Raw genomic sequence first — 15,698 nt, 5'->3', positions numbered from 1 at the left:
TAATAAGTTTGCTGGTAAATTGTTGGGATTGGTCAGCAGTGGGGTCGAAGGAGCTTGAATAGTTAGAAGAGGAGTTCGAACTCTCCTAGGGAAGGGCAATTAGTTAGGCAGGTATTGGATGAGGTACGAAAGGGCTAGACATCTATAGCTTTTGATGAATCCTATTGGATTAAGGATTAGGCCTGGTATAAACGTGTAAAATTGGATAAAGGGGCAACCAAGGACTTGTATAAAGAGTTAAGGAAAAGTGAGGTAAATGTAGACTACTGCAATAAAATCTGGAGGGTAAACTGGAGCCCAACAAATAGCTAGAGAAGGAGATGGAAAGTAATATGGGAGACATGTATCTCTATAAAATCTAAAGTTTTTTTGGAGGATATGCATGTGGGCCCTACCCATTGGGATCAAGTTGCTTTAAAGAAACTTTACTAGTGGATGTTGTCCTAGGTGCAAGACTACTCTTGAAGATGGGAAGCATGCCTTTTGGGCTACCCAGCCATTAGAGGGGCATGGGGCAAAATTGGGAAATGGGTCTGTCATAGTACAAGAATACAAGGCCAGTGGGGGGACTGGATCTTAGAGAGATGGGCAGTCAATGATGGTGGTGTTGATTTAATCTTCAGGTTTTGATGTCTATGGGAGAGGGACATGCCAAAAGAAAGAGTCAGGAAGCTCATACAGTTAGTAGCACCCTTCCAACTCATCTTTGGATAAATGGATTGGATAAGGACGACATACTCTGTTGTTGTGTACCTAAGTCAGAGTACATGACTATATTAGAGGAATCCCATTGCATCTTAGTAGGAGGCCATTTTAAAGCTGAAACAATAGCTGAAAAAGTTCCTCAAGTAAGATAATGGTGGCTGACCTTACTTGGTGATGTAGCTGAATCTGTCAAAAGATGTGATGAATGCCAATGATTTGATACAATACATGAGAAGGGCATTGGGTGCAATCTATCCCCCCTCAAGACGTGTCGACTTCCTTCCACTTCTTGAGTATTTATGCTTCATTAATCAAAAATAGCCCATAAGCCAAAAATAGATGCACGCTTATGCATGGGCTTGCCCTTTACAAAAATGGAGGTTGCTTTTAACACAAGCTTAGGTAAAGTGTTCCTATCTAAACACTACAGGATAATTACAAAAGGAACTTCAAGGGTTAATTCACGTGTAAATAAATAAATCCATGCCCAATATAACAAAAGTGGGCAGCTCAATAGGTCCACGCCCGAATACATCAAAATGGGCAGCCAAATATAAAACCTCGTAGTACACACTGGTAAAAATATCAAAATGAGAACCATCTCGGTAATATCTCGCACCATATCGTCGCTATCACATCAATCTCACCAACCTACAAGGTTGTCCATTCAAACACACTACAAGTTAGAAACACATGCCACAAGTCCACGACAGCACATAAGTAATAAATCCACACTTAGTTCCAGCTATCTCTAATTTCATATGTCCTACACATGGAATATTTAGAATCACCCAAGTGTCATGCTTTGAACATAGTGGTAATTAAGCATCCCCAATCAACCACAGAAGGATGGACGAACAAACCATGACATCCCTCCTGCCTGGGATAACAACTATCCTCGGTTGCATCATATCAACTGGCCCGTGTTTGAAAGCAAGATTGGATGATGTCAGGATAGGCGCAAAAAAATCGCTCAGGCATCCATTTTGCATTTTCCCGCGAGGATGATGTTTAAAGGTCAAAAGATATCTATTATATACAGTACCTGTGCGAGTAGTAGTGGTCGCATGGTCAATAATAGCCTCAGGTTGAAGTTCTTATACTTGGTCAACAAGACTAGGTGCTTCCTCATATACATGATGTGTAGGAATTGGTCCCCTATAAGGCCTCAAAAGACTAATATGAAAAGAATTTTGAATTCTCCAATGAGAAGGAAGTGAGAGCCTATATGCTAGGTCATTAATCTTATGAGTAATTTTAAAAGGACCATAAAAATGAGAAGCTAACTTAACAATAGGGTTAGTCTCAACACTTTTAAGACGTCTTTTTTCAATACGAAGTAAAACATATTGACCTTCTTGAAAAACCATGTGCTTGCCTATTAGCTTATTTAGTGTATCTCCTGTGCATTAGAAATAGCTTTACGAACATGATCATGAATGGAAGTGAAATCAATGGTGAATTGATCTGCAGCTTCAATAGTGTGTGACAAACGAGTGATAGGAATAGGTAAAGCTTTTCCATACACAATTGCAAAAGGTGCCTTTCTAGTGGATGAATGCGGTGTGTTGTTATATGCAAATTGCAAAATATGGATATACTTATCCCATTGTTTAGGTTGTGATGAAACATATGCATGAAGTAAATCCAATATTGTGCTATTTGTCACTTCTGTTTGACCATTAGATTCAGGATGAAATACGGTGGAAAAATCCAATTTAGTACCTAGATTATCAAACAATGTAGTCCAAAAATCACTGCAAAACTTAGAATCTCTATCAGAAACAATCACGTGAGGTAAACCATGATATGTGAAGATGTGTTTAACAAACAAATGTGCAGCTTGATGTGCAGTAAGAGTCTTTTTACAAGGAATTTAATATGCTTGTTTGCTAAACCTATCAACAATGGTCCAAATCATATCATTATGGTTCATAGTCACCCAGTGATAAAGTCCATAGAAATCTGTTCCCATGAGTGTTAGGAATAGGAAGTGGCATGAGTACACCAAGTTTCTTACCCTTATAACTTTTCACTTTTTGACAAACATCACATTCAGACACAAATTTAGCTACATCATTTTTCATTTTAGGCCAATAAAAATCATTAGAGATAGTCTGAAATGTAGATAAAACACCTCGATGCCCCGCATAATGTGGCTGATGTAATTCCTCTAAAATAGAATGTCTAACAGGTCGAGTAATGCATAATCTTTTCTAGAAGAAAAGATATCCATCAACGTAGGAATATTCAGCAAAAGGTGTCCACCAATGATTGTCTCTCAATCTAGACCAAATATCACTAAAGTCAGGATCTTAGTCATAAGTCTCACGCATAGAGTCAAAAGATGTATTCTCAATCACAGAAATATTTTGAATGGAAGGTCTTCTACTCAAAGCATCAGCAACTACATTTTCTTTACCAGGTTGGTATTGAATAATAGGCTGAAACTTTGAATAAAAGCTACCTATTTAATATGTCTATCTGAAATAATTGGTTGAGAAAGCAAATGTTTGATACTCTGTTGATCAGTCTTTATAAGAAATTCTAAGCCCATCAAATAATGTTTCCAAATTTTCAATGCATGGACTACAGTAAACAACTCCTTGTCATAGGTGCTATACTTACTTTCAGCAGGATGAAATTTCCTACTCTTGAAAGCAATAGGATGACCATCTTGCCATTAATACAGCACCAATGCCCTTACCACTAGCATTAGTTTTACAACCACAAAGAAAGGATGTGAAAAATTAGGTAATTGTAACACAGGTGCATGAGTAAGTGCATATTTTAATGCAAGAAAAGATTTCTCTTGAAGTTCGATCTACTCATAAGGTTTGGTTTTCTTGAGAAGTTCAATGAGATAGTGCGTCTTATATGCAAAATTACACACAAATTTACGATAATTATTAGCTACACAATCCTAGAAAAGATCATAATTCATGAAGGTTCTTGGGATGTAGCCATGTCGCAATAGTTTCTATTTTCTTGGTATCAACATGTATATCCTTAGTAGAAACTATATGTCCCAAATACTCAATCTCACTTTGGAAGAAACTACTCTTTTCGAGATTAATGTAAAGTTCATTTTCCTTGAGCAAATTAAATACAATTTCCAAGTGTTTTTTGTGCTCTTCTTTCGATTTACTAAAAACTAAGATATCATCGAAAAACACAACCACAAAGCTTTGATGTTCAAGAAAGATTCTATTCATCATACAACTAAAAGTCGCAGGAGCATTAGTAAGACCGAATGGCATTACTAAAAACTCAAAGTGACCAGTCTGAGTTCTAAAAGCAGTCTTATAGATATCTTACTCAGCCATTCTTACTTGATGATATCCAGATTTTAGGTCAATTTTGCTAAAGACGCTGGCTCCTCTTAATTTATCAAGTAGATCATCAACTCTAGGAATTGGAAATCTATTCTTGATAGTATTCTTGTTGGTGCTCCATATGGTGAACTACTTGGTCTCATAAGTCCCCGTCGAGAAAGTAATTCCTCAATTTGAGTCTGGATTTCTCTTTGCTTAAGAGAGTTAACTCTATAAGGTGCTCTACAAGGCGGTGCACTACTTGGAATAATGTCTATGTGATGATCTTTAGGACGTGATCTAGGGAGTCTAAGAGGTAACTCATTGCGAAAAAAATAGAGCATTTGGAAATGAAAGAGTCATGGGATGTATCCCTAGGAGGTGGTTCTTGAGCACTAAGTTGGTTAACCAAAATTAGAAAAGTTTTCTCCCTCTTCCTCAAAGCCCTTTTTGCTTGAGTATGGCTCAAAAGTGGTTGATCCTTACCCTCAAAAATTCCTTGCAAACAAAAATTCTTTCCATGATACATAAAAGACATTGTGTGCTTTGCATAATCAATTTATGGTGTGTACTCATGTCGAAAAGGCATTCCCAAAATCATGTCAATACCATGCAAAGGTACTACTAAGACACAGTACGTTGATCCAAAAATTGTGTAATAGAAAAAGCAAGATTCTCTAATTTCTTAGTGCAATTATACTTTTGATTTTGAAAAGCAGCCTTTACTTTAAAATGAGAAGGAATCATGTCAAGATGAAGAGCATGTTCAAGACGTTCAGAAATAAAGTCGTGTGCAAGATTGTGATTTCCTTATCTTGAATTTTTCCATTCATTTTAAGTAAAGTATGTGGTGAAAAAGAATGAAGATCAAGGTTAGAAGTACCTTCTTGATTAGATTTACCATTAAACTCGTTACCATCAGACTCTATCTCATAGTCGTCGTCTCGTAAGCATCATCATCGTCTCCATTGCTAGTGTCTTAAGCCGTGCCATTGGCTTCTTCTTATTGTTGTTGTTGTTGTTATTGTTGTTGTTGGTGTCATTTGGACACTTATTAGCATAGTGTCCCCTTTGATGGCAAGTGTAACATCAAACATTGCTTTCTTTTTCATCTCGAGTCAATGAATCTGGAACATCTGTCTTCTTTGGTTCTCCACTTGCTCCATTGTTATTGTTGCCAATCTTTGCTTTATTGTTGTTGTTGAATTGCTGGTTTCTTTGATCTTGACCCTTGTTAAAAGGTCGCTTGAATGAAGAACGCCTGTCAAAACCACTAGAAGATATTGAATCTTTGGAGAATTTGGAACTTGGGCACACCATTTTTCTTTTCACAATTTAGAGCAAGAGATTTACCCGAGGAAAGAGTGTGAGGACAAAACATAACCTCTGCTCTAATCTTTGGATCCAATCCTAAGATGAACTTCCTTTTAAGATACTTTTCATGCACTTTTTCTATAGATTGCATTTGAATGAGAGCATTCCAAAAATTTTCAATATAGGTTTGGACATCCTCTACTTTCAATTGCCTAAGAGTATCCCAATGCTGTCAGGCTTTAGCCTTGTACTAAGGAGGTAGAAAATGTTTCTTAATTTTGTGCTGAAAATCCTCCCAAAAGTACAAGGTTTATGCCGACCATTCTTAGTAGCATTCCACCATAAAGCAGCATTTTGAATCAAGTGATTCACAGCACATTTGACCTTGTCTTTCTCAAAAAATTTCTCTCCTTAAAAATAGTCATCCAATTGGCTAATCCAAGCCAAAAGAGTGCGTGTGTCCTTCTTTCCAATCAAAATTTTGAAAAGAAAAAGCTTTGCGACTAATGCAAGATTCTTTTCGAGCCGTTTAAGCATCTAAAGTTGCTTTCATAGTTCGAAGAATAGAATCTTCATCACTATCGCCTTCAGTGTCATGCTTATGCCTCTTAGATGATTTCAGTTGATCTTCTAATGCAAGTCTATGAGTTTGTTCATTGACTAATTGTGCTTGTAAAGCTTTGAGTTGCTCTTGAATAGATGGAAGTGCAGATAGATTAGCCATGAATGCTAAAAAGAAATAAAGATAGGAAAAAGTTAGAAATACTTATATGATTTTTTGCTCATGGTAATGATTTTGAAGATTTTGAATCCCGTGGTGATTAGAAGAGTGGTGTGGCCATCCAACGTAATCACCAAAGTGCTTGAAGTAGTCTCGAAGCATCGGAAGGTCATCCGGTAGAAAAAATATTGAGAATCGAGAGTGAATTTAAGCTTCGAGAAGGCGTAAAATGACCAAATTTGAAAATCCCAAAACTTTGAATTGCTGTAATTTTCTGAGCCGAACCAGAATAAGAATTTGAAAATATTTCCAGTTCAAAGCCGGGCCAAATTCAGGCTGATTTTGATGAAGTTTTGGCTTGAAGAAGCTTTGCGCATGAATCTCCTCTTATCTTTTTAGACTTTTTTGAGTAAAGCAATTATGTAATTTTTCTCCACCCTTGATTTCTGCAGAGCTCTCTCCACCGTTTGCAAATTCAAATGCTTGGATCTTCCACGAAACCTCTCAGACAGGGTACAGGATTTGTGTAAGAGATCGTGCTGCCGGACGCATCTGATGGAACGGATGTTTGATCCGATTACTAAATTGAAAGCTGAATTTTTCCCAAGCAAGAGATGATGCGCCATGCGCTGGCTTGACGGGCAAGGATTACCGAGATGGTTGTAGTAGAGAGGTTAAGTTTGCTTTAGCCAAGCTAAGCTTTAAGCTTTGCTTAAAGTTTGATTAAGTTTTGTCTTATGACTTAACCAAAGCTTTCGGCTGGTAAAGCCTTTACCCATTGGATATTTTCCTTGTAACTTCAAGAAGAGACCTCAACCAAGCCTTTAATTTTTAGAATTTTTTCTTCTTTCTCACAGAAACCAGAAAGTTGCACTTTTTCTTCTTTCTCAGAAACCAGAAAGTTGCACGTACCTTCTCTCTTTCTTTTGCAAGCCTTCCTCCCTTTGATTTTTCTTAATATTTTTCACCTTCTCTCCCCCCTTTTGCTATGATACCACTGAAACCACTAGGATCATGGGGAAACACACCGTCCAACCAAATACTAATTGGTTCATCACTTCAATCAATACCCATAATCTAGAAATTTTATAAAAGATCATAAAAACACAAGAGAGAATCATTGGGTGCAATCTATCCCCCCTCAAGAAGTGTCGGCTTCCTTCCACTTCTTGAGTATTTATGCTTTATTAATCAAAAAGAGCCCATAAGCCAAAAATAGATGCACGCTTATGCATGGGCTTGCCCTTTACAAAAATGGGGGTTGCTTTTAACACAAGCTTAGGTAAAGTGTTCCTATCTAAACACTACAGGATAATTACAAAAAGAACCCCAAGGACTAATTCACGTGTAAATAAATAAATCCATGCCCAATATAACAAAAGTGGGTGGCTCAATGGGTCCACGCTCGAATAATACATCAAAATGGGCGGCCAAATACAAAACCTTGAAGTACACACTACGGCAAAAATATCAAAATGAGAACCATCTCGGTAATATCTCGCACCATATCGCTGCCATCACATCAACCTCACCAACCTACAAGGTTGTCCATTCAAACACACTACGAGTTAGCAACACATGCCACAAGTCCACGGCAGCACACAAGTAATAAATCCACACTTAGTTCCAGCTATCCCTAATTTCATATGTCCTACACATGGAATATTTGGAATCACCCAAGTGCCATGCTTTGAACATAGTGGTAATTAGGCATCCCCCATTAACCACAGAAGGATGGACAGACAAACCATCATGACAGCAAAAAGCACAACCAAGTTTGTTTATGAGTACGTCATAAACTAGGACGACTGCTCATCACTGGAAATTGTAAGCGAGAGAGGGACTCATTTCATTAATGAAGTGATGCATTTCCTTTTGTCCGATCTTCTCCCTGTAAAGCTGAAAGTACAAATAAGACTCTTTGCATGATTTTGATAAAAATTGTCAATGAAAAAAGGAGTGACTAGGAACAAAAGCTCCTAGCCACTCTTTGGGCATACCACACAGCTTACAAAATAGATAATAGGACTCGATTTCATTTAGTGTATAGTGAAAATGGAATTCATTATACCATCCTTACAGATTGCTATGGCTGAAAAGTTGGAAGGGCATGAGCTACATAATTGACTATTTGAATTAAAACACTTACATGAAACTTAGTTATGAGTAGCTTATGGGTTATATGAGAAGAAGCTTAGAAGGAAAGCATGGTTTGACCATCAGATCTAGTCAAACAAGAATTCAAGGAATGAGATTTAGTGCTCATATATACTATAAAGAAAAACAAAAGGAAACTCAAATTGATGGGCATGGGACCCTTCTGCATTTCTAAATTCACTAATTCAGTGATTCCTTAGTGAATGGAAAAACAAGCTAAAAAATTTATATGGGCCTTTGATAGAATCCATGTTAAAGCAGATTCATTCTGCCAAAAAACAAAAATAAGATGTGAAAGAACGACAAAAATTGGCATAGCTTGAGGCTAAGACTCTTTGCTAAAAAAGCCAAGTAAAAGTGAAACAAGATGTCCATGTAGGTCAGTCACATCCTTAACATAGAGTATGATTACGGAGGAGTACATGCTCCCTAGAAGGCTATATTTGAGTTTAATAGAGTAAAACACATTGTTCTTGTCCCTTAGTCTTCTAGACTTGGGAGCTAATAAAAGCCTTATAACCTATGAGACTTGGGCTCAGATGGGAAATCCCGAGTTAAAAAAGCACAAACCTAGCACTTTGTTTATTCAATGGCCATTTGTCTAAATGCTTCGGCTTATTAACAACAACATACTACATTGCTAATGATGCCATGGAATGTAGTTTTTATGTGATGAATGTAGGAAAATTTACTGAAGAGATCATTCCTAGCAGAGGCTGGATGGCTAAATATACCTACATTCCCAAGTGGAAGGATCACACTACAATAATGGTGTTACCCTCTCGAAAAGATATAGTTTTCCTTTCCAAAGATATTCCCAATTCACGATTATATTTGATTAAGGCTTCGCTGGAATGGGCAAGGGGAAAAAGGACCAACAAGCTAGTTTGAAGAAGTTCATTTTGGACCTGAGAGCCAGAATGGGATTTGTTGCTAGCTAAAGAGAAGCATATACATAGTAACTCTAGCTCTAGAAGGACTGAATAGAAACATTCCTACCCAAATTAGAGGAGGAAGGATTTGTCTGGGCTGACACACAAAATTATAGGTGGGTTGCCAAATAAGAATTATTTATGCAAACATCTCCCGGGTATAAGAGATACTTTGAGTACCCAAGGCCAAGGTTCATAAAATTTATATTTCTGATAAACAGAACCCATACATGTGACAAAGCCCCAAAGGAATAACTAGAAGAGATTTCCAAAAATGGCAACTAGGTCATGGTCTATAAAAGAAAACAATTCAAAGATGGCAATTTTGGCAGGGCAATGAAATAAAAGTGGGTGCCTCCTAAGGCAGATCTACAAATGGTACAAGGACATGAATTTCAACCTACTCACATCAAGCAAATGCAATGGTAAAAAAGAAGAGCAGTGATTGAACAAAGTGAAAAACCTTATGTAAAAGATTCCAATTCAAGTAGTAGGGATAAGTCGAGATGACAGTGTGGAAGTCCATTGGCAACAGTGTGAAAACCTACGTGGCTAATAACACTGATTGCAAAGACAAAGGAAAACAAGTCTTAGATGCCAGACTGGCAGAGTTGGATATCATTGAAGAGCCTATTAGGGGATTGCCTTCTAGTTCAAAGCCAATATAAGGTATATCAATGGCTCCAAAAGGATTTCTTAATAGGAAGACAATGGTCAAGGCCCTAAGATTTCTAAAACAATGTGTTTCCAATGTAGAAAATAATTAAAGTTACAATTCGTAAGCAACTATAGTGTTTTTTGGCTTGCCTAGTGCCTAAACTGTAATAACTTTTGTTAGCATGCCTAGTTTTGCACAGTTTTGATTTCATTGGAAAGCTTGTTTTTAGGCATAATTTAGACTACAAGAACACCCCAATCAAACATGTGGAATAAAAGTTATGGCCTCGACAAGTTGGGGGTGTACTTGGCATGCACTTCAGTAGGGTCATTTTTAAAACATGCCTGGCCTAAAGGTTCCCTTACAAATATCAAAATCATTTAAGGTTTTGTATGGGCATAGATAATGAGTGGATCTAGCCACATGCCAAATCTCAAGTTAATCAGACCTAGTTTAGTATGTCAGACATAGCAAGAACTAGGAAAAGGGTATGATTTTCATTGAAAAGGCACTATAATTCACCTGACATGCAATAACATTTGCTACAATACCAATTTTTGCACTGTCTTTGCATTATTGGAAAGCTTGGAATCGGTATATAATTGGGTAAAAGCATGATAAGGTGGTACACTTTCTACCAGTTGCATTGGTTGCTACCACACTTGAAGACAACCAATATTAGTGGATTTAATATCATCATAAGATGTATTTAGCAATTTATCTAGTGCCTTTTAGATATAATAAATGTGAAACAAGATTAAACAACCATGTTTTAATTCTCCAACTCTGCATAAAAGTGTTTCACAACCAGTTGTAAACCATTGTCCAATCCACCTTATCATGCTTTCACCCAATTTTAGAGACTCTACAAGAACACTCCATTCCAAGCTGTAGATTAAAACTTATGGTCTTGAGAAGGTAGAGTTGTTTACTGATGGTGGACAAAGGGTCTGAGGGACAATTTCAAAAGCACGCATGACCAATTCTTCAGACTAGAGAACTCAAATCAGGGGAATGCACTTGAAAGTAACTTTATCTTACCATGGTAGACGTGCATACCAAGTCTTGTTCAATTCTGACAAGGTTAAGCCTATGGACCACTTATCTAATTTTGTGCAACTCCAGGACACATGGCAGCTCCATATGCTTTTTCTGGATACTAGAGCAATGCAAAAAATGTCTTAATGACATTAGCTTCATAAAATTCTTGGTACAGGGATAGAAAAACATTCAAACTATGCACCTATTAAGTAGGAGGCCTATCCAATCAATGTACTCATGTTTGCCAGGCTATCAAAAGTGCTACCAAATTACTTTCAGTAAAAATTGGCTCCAAAGATGATTTCAAAAACATGCCTTTTGGGCACTGATTTCTAGCATGGCCTAGCATGTGCATAAAGGACCTTGTGCATACCAAAAATGGACTCCGTCTGACATTCCGGGATAGGTGCTCCCCTTGGTGGCATGATCGGGCACCAAAATTTTGGCATGGATGGAATTTCAAGAACACGCCCGAGAAAAACCTACCCCTCTGATCATATGTTGGACACATGCTCATGTATATACATTCACCTATACGACGGGGCCTACATGCATACCAAATTTGGTCCACTTTTGACTTGAGGGTGTATGCCAAAATTCTTGTCTACTGATTCTGATTACCTAGTGTGATGCAAAGGATAGTCATGACAATTTCCTGATTTAAGATGGCCCAAATGAAGTCCAAAGACAAAACCCTTACACGTGGCCAGAATGTACATAGAATGGTGCACATATGTCTTGCATCCATCTAGAAATGGTAGCCATGTTAACAGACCATTCCAAGGTATTGTGAACGTTGTTTTCACATACTCCTGCCCACTACTAAAACATGCCATTCCAAGGTGTTACGAATGCTGTTTTCACATACTCCTTCTTGCTACTAAATTCAAAAACACGCATGATGAAAAAGGGGACTTCCAGATGTCTACTCATGATGGCCTCTAGAATGTGTGCTATTTACCGATAGGTCCATAGTCCTACCAAGTTTCAACTCCAATGGACAATCTAGTATGTGTGTTCCCCTTAGTGGCTTGGGGGGATGGTTCAATTTTTGGTCTATTTGGTCTAAAACTCGGATTCAATGATTTCTCTGCCTTGATTTTTCTATTTCACATGTGCTTTTGCAACAATTTTATGTATATTGTATCAGTCTCACACTCCCAGACAGCTGCTCTTATATCTATTTTTAGCTAGTTCTTAGCTAGTCAAGAGCAAAAAAACCACCTAGTCAAAAGTCTAGCTCAACTCTGTCCAAATCAAGCCAAACTTGATAGGAGGGTTGTATCTAATATGCATTGATGCATACAAGGCCAAATGTTAATTGGGTATCAGTAAGTGGTTCAAACTACCTAAACTTTATTTTTCTCTTGTTTTAGACCCTACTAGCCAAAAATAGCTGTAAATCTACATGTTTGGGGTCAAGCCAGGAGTGTGCAATAACATTCAAGAAGAACTAAACCATAGGGATATGAAGTTCCATGCCATTTTGTCAACTAGAAGGGACTTCAGCTAGCTGCATATGTGGGGTTTTGGGCAGGACATACAATCGGGCTAGTGGTGGTTGAAAATCCAAAAACACGCTTGGCTGAAAGGGAGGCTAAAATGCATCAGTTTCTCACATACTTTGGTATATAAAAACTTCATTGGGTGGGCTACAAGCCTATTAGGTCTTGTTGACATCCGAAATTAGTCTACCATTCATTTATGATGCTCGACATGCCCACAGACTAGGTTTTCACTCAATATAATAGTAGGTCAAAGGTGGGGGCTACACTGAGTGCCCTACTAATGACAATTAAATTTTCATGTACGAGCCTGACCTAGGACTATGACTAACCCAAATAGGGTCTTAAACTTATCTGTTAAGGGCAAGGCTCAAGCTTTATTATAGGCATGAAGTGCAAGTGGAAAAATACACATGTGCAACAACAACAACCTCATCTGGCCATCACGAACCTACTATTTTTAGAAAATTTTAGTTTAAATTGCATTTAGAGCAAACAGAACGAAAAGAGCGTGCATTTGTGTTCCCACAAAATATAGCTACACCTAGTAGCCAAACCCAGACTTAGTTGTGTTTCGACTCAAAAGACCAAACATTTAATTTTTGTGAAATTTCGTTTGAGAATCAAAACCAAAGGTCTGTACGGAAGTTGTTCCATATATTATACTCTTCACATTGCAAATATTAGGTTCAAGGCTACCTTGTCAATTTTTTATAGCTAATTTTCATTCGTACTAAAAATCTCGTCTAATCATATAATTTTGGGCAACCAAACTACATCCTATACTTTATCACACCTTTTCTAACTCTATGTTATTCTCCCACACACTCGTGGTGGAAGAGTGTGCAATGTCTAGGTAGAGGGAGGAGTGTCTTGTGTGAAATAATACCTAAAAGGGTATTTAAATCGGCCCAAAAAGGGCCATTTTCTCATTTACATTATTTATCTGCTGGGGCCGACCAGCACCCTGCCTTCATATAAATATGAGGCAATGATCTTCACTAACACGAGTACTTATCTACTAGGCGTCTACGTCAAGACTGCACCTCAGCATTTTACTCCTTTCTCTGTTGGATTGATCGCCTACTTCAGGACTGCACTTCAGCGTTCTTCTGCACCGCCTACTGTCTGCTGTTGGAGCAGGCTGCCTACAATAGGTGGAACCTTTCCCTATTGCTGCTGAACTGGACACCTACATCTGCAATGATCTTCAGTGTTTTTCTCTCACGAGTTGCTGCTGCTGCTGGTATAGGTCGCATATATCTGCGTTTTCACCACAGCTTAATTCTGCATTTTTACATCAGTAGCCATCAGCACGACATAAGTGCTTACATCAGTGCTTACATCAGCGCTTACATCTCAACCCTACATCAGGCATATATCGACGCTTACATCAGGCTTACTTCAGGATTGTTATCTACATTTTTTGGGATAGCAGACTTCTCTACTCATTCAGAGTCTCACATAGAGCTCTTGTACTGGAGTTCATCATTTATATCCATATCACCATTGCATGCTGTGTGATTTACTCTAATCTTTCATAAATTTAGTCCTTTGGTCTCTTTTGCCCTCACATGGTATAAGAGCTATCGTGAGCAAAAGGATTGAAGACCTTGAGAGCACACAGCATGGATCGTCTACCCTTGATTCCGGAGGATCATCCTTTCATACCAAATATTGACTCTCCTTACTTTGATATAGATCACACGGAAGATGGGACTCCTCATTCACTGGAGAGCCCTGTTTATGTCTTTCATTGGGAGACGACCAGCCTATTTTTACCCACTCACCCTCTACACCCTTGGCATATGGTTTTTCTTCTCCGAGCTCATCGGTCGTTACTTCCAGAGGAGGATACATGCCCACAGCCAGTGTGCTAGACACGTACCTCCTCGCTCGTTCGGAGATCCATCATCATCCCTATTGGTGACTGTGTCAAGTTCATATGTGCCTTTTAGTACACATGTTCCTAACTCTACCTGGGTATCTTCTTCTATAGCACAAGTTCAACAAACGGTACCATCAACTACCCTAGATCCTTGGCATTTGTGAACCCAAAAACAGAGGAGGGTCTAGGAGTATAATTCACTCTCCGACTTCTGGTGTTCAAGGAGGTAACACTATTCTCTCCTCTGGTTCACTTTCTATCCCTACTCCTAATGTGTTATGGAATACTGCTCAAATTAAAGCACAAAACCCTCCCTCCCAACCCATATCTCTTCCTACTAGTGTTGGCATGAAGTCATCACCGCCTGCACCTCCTTTGGGTCTTGCATATGGGTTTTACCCATCCCCGGTATCTTTCAGCACTATGCCCTCTGGCACTGCGGTACCACCCAGCATTCCTGGGTATTAGGTGGTTTACCAACCCATCTCTGGTATTTTTCCTAATTATGTGCCCTCTCTAGGGTTTGTGCCTCAACCAAGTAATTCCACCTATGCTGAGTGCCCAAAACTTTATTCCATCTTATGGAGCACCCTCGACAGGTCCTACACCTATGCTTGGTCCTAGTGGATTTTTTGGTTTCCCTCCTCAAAACTTACACTCTGGATATGGGTACCAGCCATCCTGGACTCCCCCATCATCTTCCTTTCATGTTTCTATGTCTAGAAATGCTTTCACAGAAAAGACTTGTTTTAACAGGTCTAATTATACAACCTGGGCTAAATTTATGGAATAAGTTTTCACTTCCCAATGTTCCTGGAACCTAGTAAAGGGATTTGAACTAAAACCCCACCCTTCCCTAGCACCTCCTAGAAATGTCACTGCTATAGTGGAGCTCATGCAAGGCCTTTTGCCAGAGTTTCATTCTCAACTCCAGTAGTTCCCCTATGTCTCTGACTGATGGCACACCTTGCAGAGAGATCTGCCACACGTGATTACACACGTCGCATTGATCTTGAGCATCAAATTCAAATTTTCTCTATCAAAAAGAAGGGGATGACCTAATCATCAAAGTTGCTGAATGTCGGCACCTTAACGCCAAGTATGCCACCACTAGTTTTGCAAAGTCCCAGGAAGACCAGGTTATCACTTTGCTAAACAAGTTGCCACCTAGCCTCTTTACTTTTGTCACACAAACCATTAGTTTAGAACCTACACCTAACCTATATGAGTGTGAGTGCCAACTCTTGTGCTTCGCTCAGTTGCATGACCAATTTCATCCCAAGAAGTCATCTTGTTCCTCCACACTCAAGAGGGGGCCCTTGTGTCCAATACCACCTCTACTCAAAAAGGACAGCAAGGGAAGGGGAACAGCAACTCAGGAAATCAAGGAAAACCTCCCGGCAACAATACTAATTCCAAAAATCCTGCCTCAACACCCATTCCCCACTGGTAAAATATTCCCA

Source organism: Cibotium barometz, chromosome 30 (genome assembly GCF_041138505.1).
Source record: "Cibotium barometz isolate CiBa-2024 chromosome 30, ASM4113850v1, whole genome shotgun sequence".
Classification (NCBI taxonomy): Eukaryota; Viridiplantae; Streptophyta; class Polypodiopsida; order Cyatheales; family Cibotiaceae; genus Cibotium; species Cibotium barometz.
Note: the sequence above shows the minus strand (reverse complement) of the source record.